Here is an 18,766-nt window from a genome sequence, read left to right as displayed (position 1 = left end):
GAGGCTCACCAAGAGAAGAACCACTTGACTTTACCACCCCCAGTTCTCACCCATCCCCCACCTCTTCCCAGACTATGAAAGAAGGCAGCCATGGCCCTGTGAGTCATGTTCTGTGGTGACAGCTGCTCCCACCGTCCACTGTAGGGTGAGGTAGATGCGGGCTGGGGGAAGGAGTGGTATTTTGCTCACCCTGAGGCCAGGTAAAGAGAGATTTTCTCTTTGTTTTGGTTTTCTATATTTTCTTCCAGAATGTGCCTATGTATTGGTTTCTTTATATTTATCCTGCTTGGGGTTTGTAGGGCATTGTCTGGCTGATGCCTTTCATCAGATTTGGAAAAGTTTTAGTCACTATCTCTACAAATACCTCCTTCTGCCACATTCCCTTCCTCCCTTCTCCTTCTGAAACCCCAATTGGACCTTCTCACCATATGCTTAAGTCTCTTCCTTCTCTTCTGAATTTACCATTTCTGTGTCTCTCCATTCTTGATTTTGACTATTTTCTTCTGACCCATCTTCCAATTGACCAAGTCTCTTCGAACTATGCCTAATTTGCTGAGTTCTTAATTTATTTTCTTTTCATTTCTAGAACTTCCAATTACTTCTTTTTATTATTTTTAGTTTTTCACCAACATTCTCAATTTTCTCTTTTATCTCCTTGTACATAGCAAGCAGAGTTATCTTATGGTCGTTGTCTGATAACCTCAATATTTGGAGGTTCTAGGGGTCTGTTTCTTTTGTCCATTGTTTCTGCTGGCTGCTCACCTCTCATGTGCCTGATTATCATTTTCCTGCATGCCAGACATTGCATTTGTAAACCTGTTTGTAGAAATAATTTGAGGCTTAGAATGATGTTATTTTTCTCCAGGGAGCACTTACGTGTGCTTCCTCTGAGTCCCTGTGGAAACCGGCAATCTGGGGTCCTCTCCATACAAACTTCAGGGACTGAGATGAGTCAGTGCTGAGCTGCATCCCTGTAAGAGCCTGTCTGCCTCTATCTCACCTTTACCCCTAGGGTGCAGCCCCTCAGGATGCCAACCAAAAGGAAGGAGGGCTCACCAAGCCCTCTCCCCCTCGGCAAGCCCTGAGTTCTCATCTCTGTGCCCCCAGCCCTAGGTGCGGGCTAAAATGACCACTCAGCTTCTTCGCCTCTCATCACACCCAGAACTGCCAGATATTGGTCTCACCTCCGTAGACCTCCACCCCGGTGAATAATTTTCACTACTTGTTAGCTGTCTGATGTCTTGAAGTAGTGTGTGTGTGTGTGTGTGTGTGTGTGTATACATACATACGTATACGTGTGTATACGTATGTATGTGTGTATATGTTTATATAGACATATGGGTGTATATGTATGTGTGTGTGAATATATATTCCAGTCTGTCTAGTGGGAGGGTTGGTCCAGATTACCTAGTCTACCATTATCAGAAGCAGAAGTCTCTTCATTACCTGTGTCAGGGCCTGGCTAGGGTAAGGCAAGTGAGGCATCCGAACACAAAATTTCAGGATGTTCTCACTCTCAGGTCCATGCAAATGCGGGGCTGGCACCTTAAACTGTGCACCCTCGGCACCTCACACGCCTCCCTCGCATGCCAGTCCTGATCTGCATATGTTTGCAGAGGTTCAAATACCTGGGCAGACATTACTAGGTGAACTTATATCTAGAAAATGGGCTGGGGGATACTTTACTTCTTTATTTACTTCTAGGTTGTTTGATTGTTCTTATGTCACCAGATCTTGTCTACCATGCATCTTACATGCATCATCTCACGCAACCCTCAGAGCAACCCTAATAAATAGGTACCATCTTCACCCTCAGTTTGCCTATAAGGAAACAAAAGTACACAGAGATTTAGTAACTTATCCATGTACCCAAAACTGAGAGGGGATGGAGCCAGATTTTGAACCCAGGTAGCCAGGTTCCTAAGCCTCCATGTCTAATCACTACACACACAGCCAGTCATTATGACTCCTGTTAAAAGCACTGAATTACGTACTTTCGGAATTTTAAAAACATGGTGCAATATAAAATGGAAAATAATATTTTAATTAATAACATACAGGGACTTCCCTGGCCATCCAGTGGTTAAGACTCCGTACTTCCACTGCAGGGGGCACAGGTGGGTTCAATCCCTGGTCAGGGAACTAAGATCCCACATGCCACATGGCACGGCCGAAAAAAGAAAAACTTAATAATATACAGATATGTTCTATATATTAGAAGTCTTTGACCAATGGTCAAAGCTACTTCCAGCCCATCCCGCAGCAGGGGAGAAGCAGGGTTCCGTAGCCCCTTTCTCACTTCCTTGGCCTTTTCACGCTCTCCAGCACAGAGGAAAAATGACCCAGGGCCTGTTCTCAGACGTGTGCTGGGGCCAGACTACTGCCCAGGCCACATTGGTCTGCCTGTTGTTACCACGTCAACTCAGGCCTTTGTTCGCGACACGGTGCCCGACTCCCATTACTCACTCTGTCCTTTCCTGTCCAGCTGTGCCAATAAGATGACTTATCAGCAGGAGCTTGGGACGGGCTGCCAGGTTCTGGGCAGAGGAAGGAGGCATGGGAACTGTTTTATGAAATAAAGGCCTGGCAGCCAAAGGACACACTTTGCAATCACAAGTGCCTCTCCCACGAGCTCTGGACGTTGCCTTCATTCCTTCGTTCACTCATTCGTTCATTCAGCACGTGTTTACTGAGGACCCAGCGCTGAGCCAGGCCTGTGGGATACACAGGCGAGGCCTCTGCCCTCTGTTCAGGGGCCTGGGGAGAGGCAGGCACTGAGCGAGTTAATCACAGGTGCGTCAAGTAGGCGTGGCAGGCTATCAAGGCAAGAGGCAGGGGCCTCAACTAGCCCGGGGCCAGAGAAGGCCTCCGTGACGAGGTGATTGTTGAGTCGTGATGGGGCTCAGGCCAGGCTGCCCCAAGATGCGTCACTCTGGCACTCGGATTATTTTAAGCTGAAAACAATCAGGGCCCAAAAGACTCAGGAAGAATCTTTGAACCTCCCCCTTACTGCCTAAAAGAATTTAAGACAGGAGGCCTATCCCAGGAAGAAGCTATCACCATAAACAACTGTAGTAAAGTGTTAGGAGTGGTGGACCACGAGGAACCATTTGATCAAAGCCCACTGTCTTTGGATGCCCAGCTAACGTGTACCAAACATTAACTCTTCTTAGCGCCCTGTGGGTTACTTTCCTTCCCCCTGAATCCCCAGACCCCTACCTCCTTCTCCTTAGTCCAGCATATATGTACATATGTATGTGTGTGTGAGACATATATATATCTCATCTAGCCTTGCTGTCTTTGGAATTCTTCATTATGTGGCTTCCCCATGCACACGTGATACATTTGACTTTCTCCTGTTAATCTACCTTATGTCATGTTAATTACCAGCCAAATGAACTAAGAGGGGAAAAAAGAGAAATTTCTCCACCCCAACAGCTGTGATCTGAAGGCAGAATAGGAGTCAACTCCCCCAAGATGGAGGCGAAAGCATGCCAGGTAGAGGACGTCACACGGGTAAAAGTCCTGAGGTCAGAAGGAGCTTGCTGTTTGTAAGGATATAGGAAGTGTGGGGAAGAAAGCAGAGGGGAAGAAGCTGGGGAGGTGAGTGGGGACCAGATGATGCAGAACCTTCCAGGCCCTTGTGAAGAAGCTGGTCTTTATCCAAAAGAGCTTGAGAAAATCAATGGAGGGTTGTAGAAGGAGGCATGTCAGGATCCCACTTGCGTTCTAGGAAGACCACTAAGGAAAACAGATTAGGAGGGACCTACACGGAATGAGAGAAGCACTTAGGAACCCAGCACAGTGCTTTTCAGACTATCTGCAGGGACGGACCATTTTCTCTCCAATCCATCACAAACCGACGCTTTTGTAAAATACAACAGAAATTCACTTGGATGTCACAGCAATGTCAGATTGCTATAAAAGTTTCTAAACACTAACTCCCAGTTTCTTTACTTACTGTGGACTGACTGTCACTAGTCTGTAGATGACAGTTTGAGGAGCACTGGGGTAGCACAAATGAGGTTCCCAAGCCAGACTCCAGTGTCCAGAGAGAAAACGACTTCATCTTCCAGAACCTAGGCGAGCCTCTGGCACCTGGCCTCTGATCAGCCTGATGTAGGAAGTATCCTGAGCCCTTCCGGACAAGCCTGCAGGTTACCACTCACGTACATGTGAGTGTTTATTCTCCTCCGAATCCCTCCTCGGCGCCCTCCTCCTGGAAGCTCCTGCACACGCCAGCCCGACGGTCTTGGTGGAAGGGGCTGTTCCGTTTAGTCTTCGTCGGCCTCTGCCTGATGCCAGTTCCTGCTCTGCATGTAACTTGTCCTTTTCAGTCCTTGAGCTCATCTCCTGTCCTGCACTGACTTCCGCTGAGGTGGCGCTGCACCCTCCTTCAGGCCTCCCTGGTTCAGCTCATCAACCCAACCTCTGCTGCACAAGTCCTTGCATCCTGGGACCAGCCTTCCCCTGGCCCTCTCTCCTTACCTCCCTCCCCCCACCGGCTCCTTTCCCATCCCGCCCGGGGCCACACACAACCCCCATGCTTTTGGCCAGCTTTCCCTCTGCCCAGCACAGCCACCACGACCTCTAGCTCTCTTGCCATTGAGAGGAGCAAGGCTGCTGGTCATCGGAGATCACAGGGGGTCAACAAGTCACAGGCACCCCTTGACCCCTGGGTCTCTGTACTCAAAATGGTGTTCCCAGCAGTCAGCTCAAGGAGGTGGAGCAAAGACGCGCATGTAAAATTCTCTCTGCCTCTCTCCGTAGCTTCCTCCCTCTCAGTCTCTCTCTCCCTCTGTCTGTCTCTCTCCCTCCTTGTCTCTTTCAGTCTCTCTTCTCTTCTCCCCTCCCCACACTTCTTTCTCCTTCTCCCCTCTCCCTCCTCCTCTTCCAACTCACCTTCCACCTGACCTCTAAACAGAGGTGAGAGGAGGAGAACTGGGTCTGGCTGACGTTGATTTCCTGAATCTTTCTGTCTCACAACCAGATCAATCTCCTGAATTAAAGAGGTAATAAATCACCACCCTTATTATGAGCTCCTATTCTGCCACCCATTCCCTGGGGAAAGTGATTAGATAAGACTGCTGCACACAAATATTTCCAATTCCTCCTCTTCCAAGTGCTCCTCTGATCTTTTGAATTAGACATGGTCCTACGACTTGCTGTGGCCAATAAAATGTGAGGAGTGACACGTGTCACTTCTGGGTGGAAGCTTCTCAGAGCTGTCGGACAATTCTCTCTCTTTTCTCCTCCTGCAGCAATCATGGAAGCATGTTCCCTTGATATGAAAGATTCATAAGATGAAAGCAGCCTGGAACGCTGAACCTGTCCCAGAGTGCAACTGTCCCCGGGCGTCACCAGCACTGCAGCAGACTTTGCATGAGCACAAAATTTTGTTTTGAACCCACTGGTTGTCCGTTACAGCACCATAGCATTGCCTGTCCTGACTAACATACCATGTTTCTGGCCCAAACAGCAGGTGGTGAAAGTGAAAAGAAAAAGCACTCAGTAGCTAATAGCTCAGCAGGTCATCATCCAGGGGAGGTTGTGGCCCTTCTCCAAGCTACAAACAATGGCGGCCTGGCTTGTAAAGGTGGTGCCAGCAGAGATGACAGAAGTGGATAGATAGGATACAAAGTGAAAAGAGGCAAGTCTTGGTGATGGACTAGACTGAGAGGATGAGGAGAGGGGTCTGTCAGTTTCTGGCTTCGGGAATCAGGGGGACACAGAGCCATTAGATGAGGTGCAGAGCACCAAAGAACATGCCGACCGTATCTCCCGGTCCCAAGAGCTCTGAACACAGCCAGTTACAGCACCTGGAACAAACAGCCTTCATTCTGGGCACTCTCCTGACTCCAGTGCGCAGGCTTGAGGCTGAGCTTTCCTGGTGGTGAGGCAGATGCTCTGTGGAACAGCCAACAGAACTCTGCTGTAATCACTTCCATTTATAACCATCAGGAAAAGGCCAAACTACAAGGAGGAAGGCTGTACTCCAGAAACCGCTGGTGTTTGAGCACCTGACACAGCTGCCAGTGCTGAGGGCTTGATGGATGGAAAAGGCAAAGAAGAGTGTCTCATTTAATTGTTCACTGTATCAACTAATTACCTGGCGTTCATCCATCAACACAGGACGGTTAAAGGGAGAAAGTCCTGAACTTGAGATCCAGAGGCCTGGGTCTTGGTTCCAATTCTGTCATTCAGGACCCTGGGCCAGGTACTTCCCCTCTCTGGATTTCCCCAGCCCTACAGGTAGAGGTCCTTCAGTGGGGTCCTGTGCACTCCTTGGAGATTTATGAATGGGCCTTAGAGAGCCCCAGAAATTATATTCAGGACACTGCTTGAATGTGCAGATGTCTGTATATTGGAGAAGTGGGTCCATGCCTTTCATCGGATCCCCAAAGAATTCCATGACTTGGAAAAAAGTTTTAAACCACTGAAAGTAGAGGTGGACACCGCGGAGGGCTGGGGGGAAGGAGGTGGAAGGAGACGGCAGGAGCCAGATCACGAAGGACCTCACGAGCTGTGTTAGGGAGCCTGGCACCACCCAAAATGAATACAGGAACCCCTTCTGGTTCACTTTTCCAGTTGTGCCCAGGCAAGCCAGAACAACAAACACCTAGGCATCTAGGGACAGGGCAAGGAGAGAATACCTGAATCACCCCTGCGCTTATTCATCCAATAGGCATTTGTTAGACACCTACTGTGAGCTGGGACCTGATACTAGAGGCTGCGTTATTGTGATAAAGAAACAGTGAATGGGACAAACGGGCAGAGGAATGCGTGTCTGTGTGTGTCTGCATGTGTCTGCGTGAGTGTGTCTGTGTACGCGGCCCTTGGAGCAGCTGTGGGCTGGGAGCCCCGCTGCAGGCTCTTCTCCACCAGAGCCTGACTCCGAAAAGCTCCAAGGAACAGTTTGCATCGCGGTTATAAAGAGCTGACACTAAAGCTGCAAGGCACACAGGAGGATGCCAGGGAGTGACGGTCTGGGAACCAAAAAGTCCCGTTCCTAAGACGCAAACCTGGCTTAGAGAGGACTGGCTGTCCCAGGCCCTGCTCGGGGCTCCTGTCTCCACCACTGCTGACAGCCAGCCCTGTACTGCCAAGACCTGGAAACTTGCTGGACGTGGAGTCCCTAGATTTCTCTACCCCTTGCTAGAAAACCTACACCGTCATCAAAATTTGAGCTGCAAAAACTCAGAGTTCTTGGTATATCTATTTACTGCAAACTGAGAAGGCTTCGAATATCAGGTGTCTTCCTGCAGTAGAAAGCCATGGGACACTGGCCTCTGTGTGAAAGCTGTGAGGCTGGACAGCACAGCACAGGGAGGTGGCGAAGGAGCAGTCAGGACCAAGGGCCTTGGAGTCAGGATGGACAGGTTTGAACCAGTGCCCAATGTGTGCCTCAGTCTCCTCCTCTGTCAAATGGGAATAACAATAGCACTGACCCTCTAGGGTTGTGTGAGAATTCAATGAGTTAAAATGCAAAAGGGCTTGCAGTAGTGACTGGCACATAGCAAGCACTAAATAAATATCATCTATTATTTTTTATTATTATTGTTCATGAAAAATGGTTTCCTCATAGTCATTTGAAACTATACACTGCTGGGAGAGAGAGAGAGAGAGAGAGAAAGAGAGGAGGAGGCAGGGAAAAGGAGGCAAGGAAATAAGATGTTCCATATCTACCCATTAATGACACCAGGCAAGAGAAGGGTGAATCAATTTTTATGACACATTAATATAAATATTTTACATATGAGAACTAGCTCGGGCTATCTTTTTCTCAACTGTAAGGCATTTCTTTTTCTTTTCTAAATTAATTAAGCCATGTTTCACTTAGAAGAAAAGAAGGAAGGAAGGAAAGAGGAGGGGAAGTGGGGGAGGAGCTTAGCAGAAACCTGCCCCTCACCGCATAGCGACTGATGTGCCCGTGCACCATCTGCCTAGTGTTTTACAGGTTCCTGAGCATCTGCAGTTCATCAGCTCCTTCTGGCTGCTCGAAAACTGTCCTTGAAGCAAGTCTTCTCAGCTCCATCCAACAGACAAGGAGGCTGAGGCTAGAGAGGTTAAGTGACTTGCCACGTTACGTGACCGAGCCCCAGCTCCTCTGATCTCCTAACACCGGGCATTCCCCCCATTGCTTCTCAAAATTCTCCACTTATTCATTCAACCAGCAGCACTAAGTCCTGCTCTGTGCCTGGCCTCGTGATCAGCGCTGCAGACACAGGAATGAATAAGCTACTGCCCTTTCATCGAGGCAGGTTATAGTCTGGTTACGGGGGTATTTCGAAGTGCTGTCTCCTAGAGTGACCTTCTGAGACATAAGGAAGCCCAGGCCCTGGAGCCACAGGATCACACAGTCCTGCGGTCAAGTCTTGACTCCTCCACATCCTGCTGTGTGATATTGGGCACCCAAACAACCCTTCTAAGAGCTGTTTTCCTCAAATGTCAAACAAGGACGATGATGATAATAGGGCCTACTTCACAGGGCTATTGTGGGTCTTAACATAAAACACTTCCTACAGAAACACTTAGCCTGTTCTCGGAGAGACACCTTCTGAAAGGCAAACTTGATAGATTTCCTCCCTGATGGGCCTGAATATCTTGAAAGGAGATTTAGACAATTGGCAAAGAGTTGAGGGTTGAGTTAGTGGGAAGTACACAGATAACAAAGCCAAGGGAAAAACGAGGCAGTTATTAACTTCAGAGAGAACAAAAGATGCTGCAGGCGGGGAAGGTAATCTGAGCTGACTGCAGCATCAGCAGAGCACACCATTTACAGTTAGGGTAATATAAACACTGAATATTGATCCAACAGAAATCACAGCGGATCTGGGGGGAGGGGGAGCCACGTGTGCAGGTGGGCACAGGCAGGGGCTGAGGAAGGAGAGCCGACTCCTCGCCTTCCACAGTCAGAAGCCAAGGGATAAAGTCTAGAATGGAATCATCAGGAAGTCACAGTACAAGCAGGCTATTTAGAGACGTATAGGTAAATAAAATAACCCACCCAAAGGGCAAAAGTAGTTGCTTCGGAGGAGGTGAAGGGAAGAAAGGGGCCAAGAGGCTGCTGTTTTATATAACGTGCTTTGCAGAACTACCTGAATCTAAACGAGGATTTCTCAACCTCAGCCTCACTGACATTTGGGAGCAGACAATACTTTGTGTTGGGAGACGTTCTCTGTATTGCAGGATGTTTAGCAGCATCTCTGGCCCCTACCTGCCAGATGCCAGTAGCAAATAACACCCCCGGCCCCAGCTGTGACAACCAAAAATGTCTCCAGACATTTCCGAACATCCCCTGGAGGCAAAACACACACACACACACACACACACACACACACACACATTGAGAACCACTGATCAAATTAAGCACATGTATAACTTTAATTTTTAAAAAATTTTTATAAAGTGTTTACTGCAGTGACAGATGCACGGTTAGTGCTTAATGAATGGTACCAAGGATTGTTATTTCCTTGACCTTGCTGGGGATGCCTTCTCAATCCATCAACAGTCATTTCCTGCACCGCCACAGGAGATACGTCATGCCCCAGTGAGCTCCTGATCCTTCATATTCACAGACAGTACCACTGCTGCTAATCACATTAGTATTGATAACAATAACCGTCTACCATCTCTGGGCCTGGCACAGGGCGCTGCACACAGAGGGTGAGTGCATTCATTCACATCTAGCAATACCTTGTTGCCGGGCTCTTGTACATAATCAGTGTTAATTTCATCCTCACAAGTGGGGGAGGGAGTGGGGAGGATGATTCTTCTCAGGTTACAATGAAGAAACGGAGGATCAGAGAAGCTAAGCAACTTGCCTAAGATCACACAGCTAGTAAGTGGAAAGGTCTTAGCTTCAAACTTAATTCTCTCCAACTCCAAAGCAAGTCAGCCCCCACCACACCTGGGATAACCCCTTGCTATGCATCGAAAACACCAGGGGAGATTTTAAAAAATAGCAATGCCCGGACCCCACCCCAGACCAAGGGACCAAAATCTATGGGGGTGGGGCCCAGTCATCTGCATTTTTTAAAACTTCCCCAGGTGACCCTGATGCACAGGGAAAGCCCTAAATCAGTGTTTCTCAAACTGTAAGGTGCACATGAATCCCTCGGGGACCTTGTTAAATCCAGATTCAGCAGATCTGGGGTGGGGCCTGTGACTCTGCATTTCTAACATGCTCCCAGTAATGCTCCTGTTGGTGCACAGGCCACACTTTGAGCAACAAAACACGAACCTGCTGCACGTCCTCGCTTGTTAACCCTTCATGCCAAGTTTACTTAGGGAGTTTTCTAGGGAAGAGGTAAACTGAATTTCTTCTCCAGGGAACAACAACAACAGTAACAACGCCATTTACTTAACATCTACTATGTGTCAAACACTGTGCTAAGTATGTTTTAAATACATCAGCTCATTTAAACTTTACAATAACCCTGTGTAGTAGTTGCTTCTATTAGCATTCCCATTTTACAGGTGATGAAACAGAGACACAAAAATTAAGTGACTTGTTTAAGAGCAGTACAGTTAGTGAAGTAGCCAAAAGTCATACCTGAGTCTCTCTTAGGACCCTTGATCCCTGGTTATCCTGCCTACCTTAATTTAAGGCCATTATCCACCTATGCTCTGCAACCTTAGGCAAGTCACTTGACCTCTCTGAGCTTCATATGTCCCAATTGAAAACTGAGCACAGAGGTCATCCCTAGATAACTCACATCAGGAGAATGCATTTTGATGTCAAATAAGACCACATCCCTGAACAAGGCACTCACTCTTTAAAGACACAGCATGTTACAAATACCCATTCTGAAGAGTTGGGGGTGTGCTATTTTGCTTTTAACCTTGAGTGGGTGGGTGGGATTCTGGCCCCTGGGAACACACTGTGTGAAGGGGCTGGGAGGCAGATACACATACCTGCAGAAGAAGATAAGGTTTATGACTGGAAGCTTATTAGGAGGGGCGGCAGGAGAGATGCTATCACCCCAGCTGAAATATCAGCCAGTTCATCTCTGGCAGTGACTCAGCCTGGACAGGGGGGCAAAGGCAGCAGGGCGATCAATTACAATGCTTCCTGCTCTCCAAGGATGCTGAGACGCCACCCGCCCGCACCTGGTGGGGCTGAGCACTGGGTCAGGGGTGGAGGAGAAATCTAGCAGCCTTTCAGAGAAATTGGATGAGCTGCAGGTTCAAACTCTTTCTCAGGGAAGAATTTATATCCAAAATTATAGAGGCAAGAGGTGGAGCCAGAAGGCCCTGTTCCAGCACCTTCTGGCTGTGTGAGCCTGGCAGGTCAGTGCACCTCTTAGAGCCTCAGTTTAATCCTCAGTAAAAATTGAGCCTGTCTTAGCTGATGTGCCTTGCTCTTGGGGGTGTTTGAAGGTTTTCTAAATGGCAATATGTATTTTGTATGGACCTGCTGGTATAAAGCAAGTCCAGATGGTACCTGAACCGACGTTTTTTTTTTTTTGGCTACACTGTGCGGCATGTGGGATCTTAGCGCCCTGACCAGGGATTGAACCTGTGCTACCTGCAGTGGAAGCACGGAGTCTTAACCACTGGACCACCAGGGAAGTCCCATGAACCAACATTTTTATTCTAACAGTTATGTGTTGATTTTATATGCATCGGGGGAAAAATATATCTATATATACAGTTATTGTAATACATTGTTGGTTTCTTTTACCTTCATCTGCTTTATTTCACCTCATATCACATATCACCACCTGACATTGTATAAATGTATTCATTCATTCATTGTGTATCTCCCGCCACTACTCCCTTTTGGTGCACTGATGTACTCCCAGCGCCCAAAATAGTGCCTGGTATAATGTAGGTGCTCAATAAATATTTTTAGAATGAATAGCAAACTATGAATTCACTTGATATGATTGCTTAGGATGGGTCAAGATATTTTTTTTTCAGTTTTGGTTTTTAAGTAAGCAGATTTAAAGAACAGTCAAAGTGGATGCAAAAGCCCAAAGTCGGGGGGGCCACCAGGTAACAGATGCGGAGATGCTTAAACTACTGCGTCTCCAGAGTGCTGGGGGCTACTGGCAGCAGTGACAGCAGCAGCCCTGGGGGCCAAAGAGCGACTCGGGGCAAATGCCAGATCCTCAAGTCACCCACCTGTAACGTGAAGGAATCCCTCCTGGTCCTGCCTCTTTCCCAGGTCTCCTGTGACAGCCAAGTGAATTAACCAACTGGAACTGTTCTAAAAACCTTCAAGAGCTACTGACACGGTAGTGAAATTCTGTTACTATATAAACACTCTGGGTGTCACCCAACCTGATCAGCGCAAGGATCTCAATTCGTTCCCATTGTAGGTGCTCCCCAGAGGAGTCTGCGTGACTCCAGGGTGGAGCCAGACTTGGGTTCAAGGCCCAGCACTGCCACTTGGCACCAGTGTGACCTGAACAGTCTCTGGACCTCGTTTTCTGCACTCAGCAAATATTTTTTGCTCTGTGTCTATAAAATAGGGATAGCACAGCTGCCCCGCAAAACAGCTGCTCTGTAAGCAGCAATAGTAGGTCCTAGGTCCCTGCAACAACCTATTATGCCCAGTGTACAGATGGGGAAATTGAGGCCTGGGGAGGTGGGATGATTATATAGCTAATAAGAGATGGAGCCTTCCCTCAAACTCAGGAAGTCAGATAACCAAGCTCCAAGGTTGTTCACACGAAGCTACACTGCCTCCCTTTAAATGTGGGTATCTATAGCTACTATCTTCATTCATTCATCGAAGAAACATTTACAAGCAATGACTGTGTGCCAGGCACCAGGTTAGTCACTGAGGAATGAGGATGTCAATGAGTTGGATAAGTTCCCTGCTCTCAAGGAGAGAGGAAGACAAGGGTATTAGAGGGTGGCAAATGCTACAAAGAACAAATGGCTATGGGGGCTCATTCTGATGGTTGGGGAAGATCTCTCTGAAGATGAGACGTGAGTGACCAGAAGGGATCAATCTTAGGGGAAGGTTTCAGGAAGAGAAATCCAGAAGGAGGGAACAGTTAGTGCCAAGGTCCATGTGGGGAACAGGCTTGGCATATTCAAGGGACAGAGAGAAGGTCAGGGTGGCTGAAGCACCATGAGAGGGGGAGTGGCTCAAGAGAACCAGGAATGGCAGGTAGGGGGCAAGTCAGGTATGGTTTTCTGGGCCTGAGTAAAGAGTTGGGGGTTATTCTAAGTTCAAGAGGAAGCCTTTGGAGGCTTAGGCAAGGAGCCACACATCTTATTTAAGGTCATCCTGACAGCTATGTAAAGAACAGATTAAAGGGGGGAAGTATAGAAGCTGGGACATTAATACGGATATAAAGAGACTATTATAGTTGTTGGTACAAGAAATGATGGTAGAAACAAAGGCTTGTGTCCACCAAAAGCCACGTGCAGGAATGTCCACAGCAGCATTATACATAATAGCCACAAGCTGGAAACAAGCCACATGCCCATCAGCAGCAGAATGTATAAACAAACTGTAAGACATTCACCCAGTGGAATACTACACAGCAGCGAAAAAGGGGAAAACTCCCACTACCCACAAGAACACGGCACAATCTCCCAAACGCAATGTTGAGAAGCCAGACAAAAAACAGTACATGAAAAAAAAAGACAAATAGTACATGCTGTTTAATTCCATTTATAGGAAGTCAAAACAGGCAGAATTAATCTGTGGTCATGGGAGCTGGGGAGTGGTTACCCTTGGGATGATCTCGACTGGGAGGGAGCATGAGAGAGCAGCTGGCCTCTGAGTAATGCTCTCTATCTTGATCTACACGGTGGTTATATGACTATGTTGGTATGTAAAATTCATTGAGCTGTGCACTTAAGATCTAAAACAAGAGCAACATTAAAAAGAAAAATGATGATAGAGTGGGTCAGGGTGGCAGCAGAGAACGAACTCAACAGGTCTGGTCCCTCCCTTAGGATTTTGGAAGTGAAACTGGCCTCCTGGGGCTCTGTCCCATGACTTACGAGCAGCCCTCTCTCCTGTAGCTGAGGCTGTCACCCAAATGAGGGAGGACCATGCAGCACCCACAGCCGCAAGAGACAGGATTCCCCAGGAGTGTTGGAAATCTCCAGCAAGAGGTCCAGAACAGCGAGCTCTGGCTTCCCACCCTGCCAGCTGAACCGGGAGGGCTTGGGCTCCAGAGGGAAAAGGCCTGATCCCATCCACGGGAGCCTCTGCAAACAGCCCTGGCCAGTTTTAAACAACTTTCCGTCTCTGTCAACCAAAGGGCCACATCAGAACTGGAGGAACCGGGGCAGCCAGACTCCTTCTGCCTGTTTTCAGCCTGAGCTACCTGCACTGTGCTCCCCGTCGCATCAGAACGACTGCAGGTTGGGGCCCTGCTGCTCGGGGAAGCCTCCAGAAAGGACCCCGTGGGCCAGTGGAAGATGGGCTGAGAGGTGCTTTGCATCCTTGCAGTAAGATGAGTGTCTTTAATATCACTTTTAAACCTTCAGGAAATTTTTTAAAGCAAGAAGAAAAAATAGGGCTTCCCTGGTGGTGCAGTGGTTGAGAGTCTGCCTGCCAATGCAGGGGACACGGGTTCGAGCCCTGGTCTGGGAAGATCCCACATGCCGCGGAGCAACTAGGCCCGTGAGCCACAATTGCTGAGCCTGCGCGTCTGGAGCCTGTGCTCCGCAACAAGAGAGGCCGCGATAGTGAGAGGCCCGCGCACCGCGATGAAGAGTGGCCCCCACTTGCCGCAACTAGAGAAAGCCCTCGCACAGAAACGAAGACCCAACACAGCCATAAATAAATAAATAAAATTTAAAAAAAAAAAAAAAAAAAAAAAGACTTGGGAATTCCCTGGCAGTCCAGTGGTTAGGACTCTGCACTCTCACTGCTGAGGGTCTGGGTTCAATCCCTGGTCAGGGAACTAAGATCCCACAAGCCACACGGTGTGGCCAAAAAAAAAAATTAAAAAAAAAAAAAAAAGAAGAAGAAAAAATACATTATATATACAATAATAATAATACACACACACACACACACACACACACACACACACACACACACAAATGGGGTCCCTTCCCAACTGCCTTTTTTCACTTAATAACTGATCTTGACTATCTTCCAGTGCCATTTGAGAGACTTCAAGTGCATCTGTTTTATTAGCTCCATAATAAAGTGATAAGCAATAAAGCTGGAATTCATTTGCTACACACAGTTCTAAGCCCTTCTCGTGTCTTTTTGCCTTTAATACTCACCTCAACCCTATGAGGTCAGTTGTATAACTGTCATCCCCATTTTACATGCGAGGAAACTGAGGCTCTCCAGAGGTCTGCCCAAGGACAGGACACAGTACTGTCTTAAATGTAAGTGCGTCTGACGTCCAGGTCTGCCCTTGATCAGCACATGTGACAGCCTCAGGGTCCAGTACGATGAAGGTGCTGTGGTGTCTTGAATCAACAGGCCTCTCATCATACATCCAGATTGAGTCCATGTTTCCCATTTGTGATACGACTGTGTTGAATAAGTCCTTGTGAATAGATAACCAGGGGTCAGCATGACTATTTTCTTAGGATAAATGCCTGGTTGTGGGATGGCTAGGTGGAAAGCTAAGCCCCCTGTCCAATTAACTGCCCTCCAGGAAGGTAGTGTCGTTGACTCTCCCACCAGCAGGGTGGGAACTGTCTGCCTTCACAACCCCGCCCCCCTGCTTCATAAAACCTCAGTCAAGAGTGACTCTCGTCCCTTCATCTGGTATATTGCAGCACTATTTACAATAGCCAGGTCATGGAAGCAACCTAAATGCCCATTGACAGATGAATGGATAAAGAAGTTGTGGTACATATATACAATGGAATATTACTCAGCCATAAAAAGGAACGAAATTGAGTCATTTGTTGAGACGTGGATGGACCTAGAGACTGTCATACAGAGTGAAGTCAGTCAGAAAGAGAAAAACAAATATTGTATATTAACGCATGTATGTGGAACCTAGAAAAATGGTACAGATGAGCTGGTTTGCAGGGCAGAAGTTGAGACACAGATGTAGAGAACAGACATATGGACACCAAGGGCGGAAAACTGCAGTGGGGTGGGGATGGTGGTGTGCTGAATTGGGCGATTGGGATTGACATGTATACACTGATGTGTATAAAATTGATGACTAATAAGAACCTGCAGTATAAAAAAACAAACAGAAAATAATAATAAATAAATAAATATAACTAGGTTAATTGAGGTCAAAAAAAAAAAAAAAGGGTGACTCTCATCCTCCCTCTCTCTTTCCTCTCCTTGAACACACAGATGTACCATTCGCTGAAGCCAACTACCAGATCACAGGCTCCCAGGAGGCGGAGACCACAACTTACTCCGCTTTATGACCCTCCGTGCTCCAGGGGGTGGAGGAAGGCATTTGCACTGGGAAGAGGCCATGTCCTTAAACTAAAAAACAGATTCTCAGCTCCCAGCCTTGGCACATGCTGTTTGCTCTGCCTGGGTCACGCTTACACCACTCTCAGTCCTACTTATCCTCAGAGCTTCAGCTTTGACATCTTTGCCACCACTGCCACCATCTCCAGGAGGCCTTCCTTGCTTCCCCAGGTGGGCCAGGATGGCTTCACGGCACCTCTGCAACCCCATTTTCACCCCCGACAATGTAACATGGACCACACCACATTACACCCAATTTCATCAAAACGAAGCCACCCTCATTATTTTATTAACCCTAAGAAACACACTGACCCAATGCTTTCCTTTTTTCCAACAGCTTTGTTAAGATATAATTCATATACCATACAATTCACGCATTGAACCTGTACAACTCAATGGGTTTTAATACATTCACAGATATGCATAATCATCACCATGTCGATTTTTAGAACATTTTCATCACCCCCCAAAGAAACCCTGTACTCATTAGCTATCACCTCCCTGTCCCTCTATCCCACACCTTTAACCCAATCACAGGAAACCACTAATCCACTTTTTGCCTCCAGAGATTTCCCTATTCTGAATTTTTAAATGAATGGAATCATGTAACATGTGAATGGATGTGACTGGCTTCTTTCACTTAGCATAATATTTTCAAGGTTCATCCACATTGTAGCATGTATTGGTACTTTATTCCTTTTTATGGTAGAATAATATTTCATTGTAGGGATAGACCACATTTTGTTTATGTATTCATCAGCTGATGGACATTTGGCTATTTCCACCTTCTATCTATTGTGAATTATGATGTTGTAAATGTTTGTGTACATGTTTTTATGTGGACATATGTTTTCATTTCTCTTGGGTATATGCCTAAGAATCACAATGCTTTCTTATCATTTTATTTCTACTTATTTTATTTTTTTTCTACTTATTTTAAAAGTGCTTTTAGACTTATTTAGACAACAATTTTTTAATCACATATCACTCTGGCACATACTTTAAAAAAAAGAAGCAAAATACATCAGCTAAGATATTCCAAAAATGTTTTCAATACAAAGTCTGGGTCTTCTAAATCATTTTTAAAATCATAGTTGCCTGCGTCCATGTTTTCCTGTAAGCTATTGTCCTCTTTGCCATTCTTGTATTAACAATACAAGAATTCTTAAAAGAGAGCTCCACTGTCTTCTCCGGTCAAGACTAACCTCATCCTGACTGCTGCTGATCAACGGTGATTTCACACCATTGATCATAAGATGCATCCCGATCTTGGAGAGGTTAATGTGTGGGAAAATGTGTGCCTTAGAATTGATGAAATATGGTCATTTCCTGTCTGCTTGTCTGTATCCCGCACAAAAGATCACAAGTGTCTTGAGGACAGGAACCAATCTTCTCCACCCTTGTACTCATTCCCACTTTCAGTTAACAGAAATACATGAAGAACCTAGCCCACACATAATACACTCTTAATGAAAATATATCAAACGAATGAATGAATGTTGACCTACTTTGGAAAATGAAACTCACCTCCTAGCTGGGGGACCACCATCAATTTGTTTCATCTCTCTGAGTTGTTTCCCCATCTGTGAGATGAGGTAATGATAAGGATGAAAATGAGCTCATGTGTGCAATGAACCTAGGAGAGTCCCTGGCACAGAGCAGGCTACTGAAAAATATTTGTGGAATCAAAGGATGAATAACTGAATGAGAAAATAATTTTTTTAATTTATTTATTTTATTTATTTATTTTTGGCTGTGTTGGGTCTTTGTTGCTGTGCACGGGCTTTCTCTAGTTGCGGGGAGCGGGGCTACTCTTCCTTGAGGTGCACAGGCTTTTCACTGCAGTGGCTTCTCCTGTTGCGGAGCATCGGCTCTAGGCACGCGGGCTTCAGTAGTTGTGGCATGCAGGCTCAGTAGTTGTGGCTCGCGGGCTCTAGAGCTCAGGCTCAGTAGTTGTGGCGAACAGGCTTAGCTGCTCCGTGGCATGTGGGATCTTCCCGGACCAGGGCTCGAACCCGTGTCCCCTGCATTGGCAGGAGGATTCTTAACCACTGCGCCACCAGGGAAGCCCGAGAAAATAATTATTATTGCAGCTAAAATTTATCACACACTTTCCCGTGTGCCAGACACTGTTGTATGCACTTTATGTGTGTGAACTCCTTTTTCTAACCCCTCATGTCATCCTCACAACAAGCTTACAAGGTAGGTACTGATATTTTCCCCAGCTAAATAAGGACAATGACAAATGAGGAAACTGAGGCATGGAGCAGTCAATCAATGAATAAATGAATACAGGAATGAACAAATGTTGGACCTACATTAAAATCCCAGGCATCCAATCTCTAGAGGGGTAAGCTGGTCAGTCCCTTCACCTCTCTGAGC

General features: G+C 46.8%; 1 protein-coding gene across 13 annotated transcripts in view; it reads right to left on the bottom strand.

Annotated features, from left to right (window-relative positions):
* Nucleotides 1-18,766, bottom strand: part of SUDS3 (SDS3 homolog, SIN3A corepressor complex component) — a 384,413-nt gene that overhangs the window by 199,942 nt on the left and 165,705 nt on the right. The window contains exon 15 of one of the 13 annotated variants that reach the window (XM_082355969.1): nt 795-816. The exons of the other annotated variants lie outside the window; for them this stretch is intronic. The gene's annotated coding sequence lies outside the window, so the exon portion shown is untranslated. Of the gene's footprint in view, nt 1-794; nt 817-18,766 lie in introns of those variants that run through there. 13 annotated transcript variants of the gene reach the window in all.

Source organism: Balaenoptera borealis, assembly GCF_965194805.1.
Source record: "Balaenoptera borealis genome assembly, chromosome: 14".
Lineage (NCBI taxonomy): Eukaryota > Metazoa > Chordata > Mammalia > Artiodactyla > Balaenopteridae > Balaenoptera > Balaenoptera borealis.
Note: the sequence above shows the minus strand (reverse complement) of the source record. Positions and strands in the feature narration are given on the sequence as shown.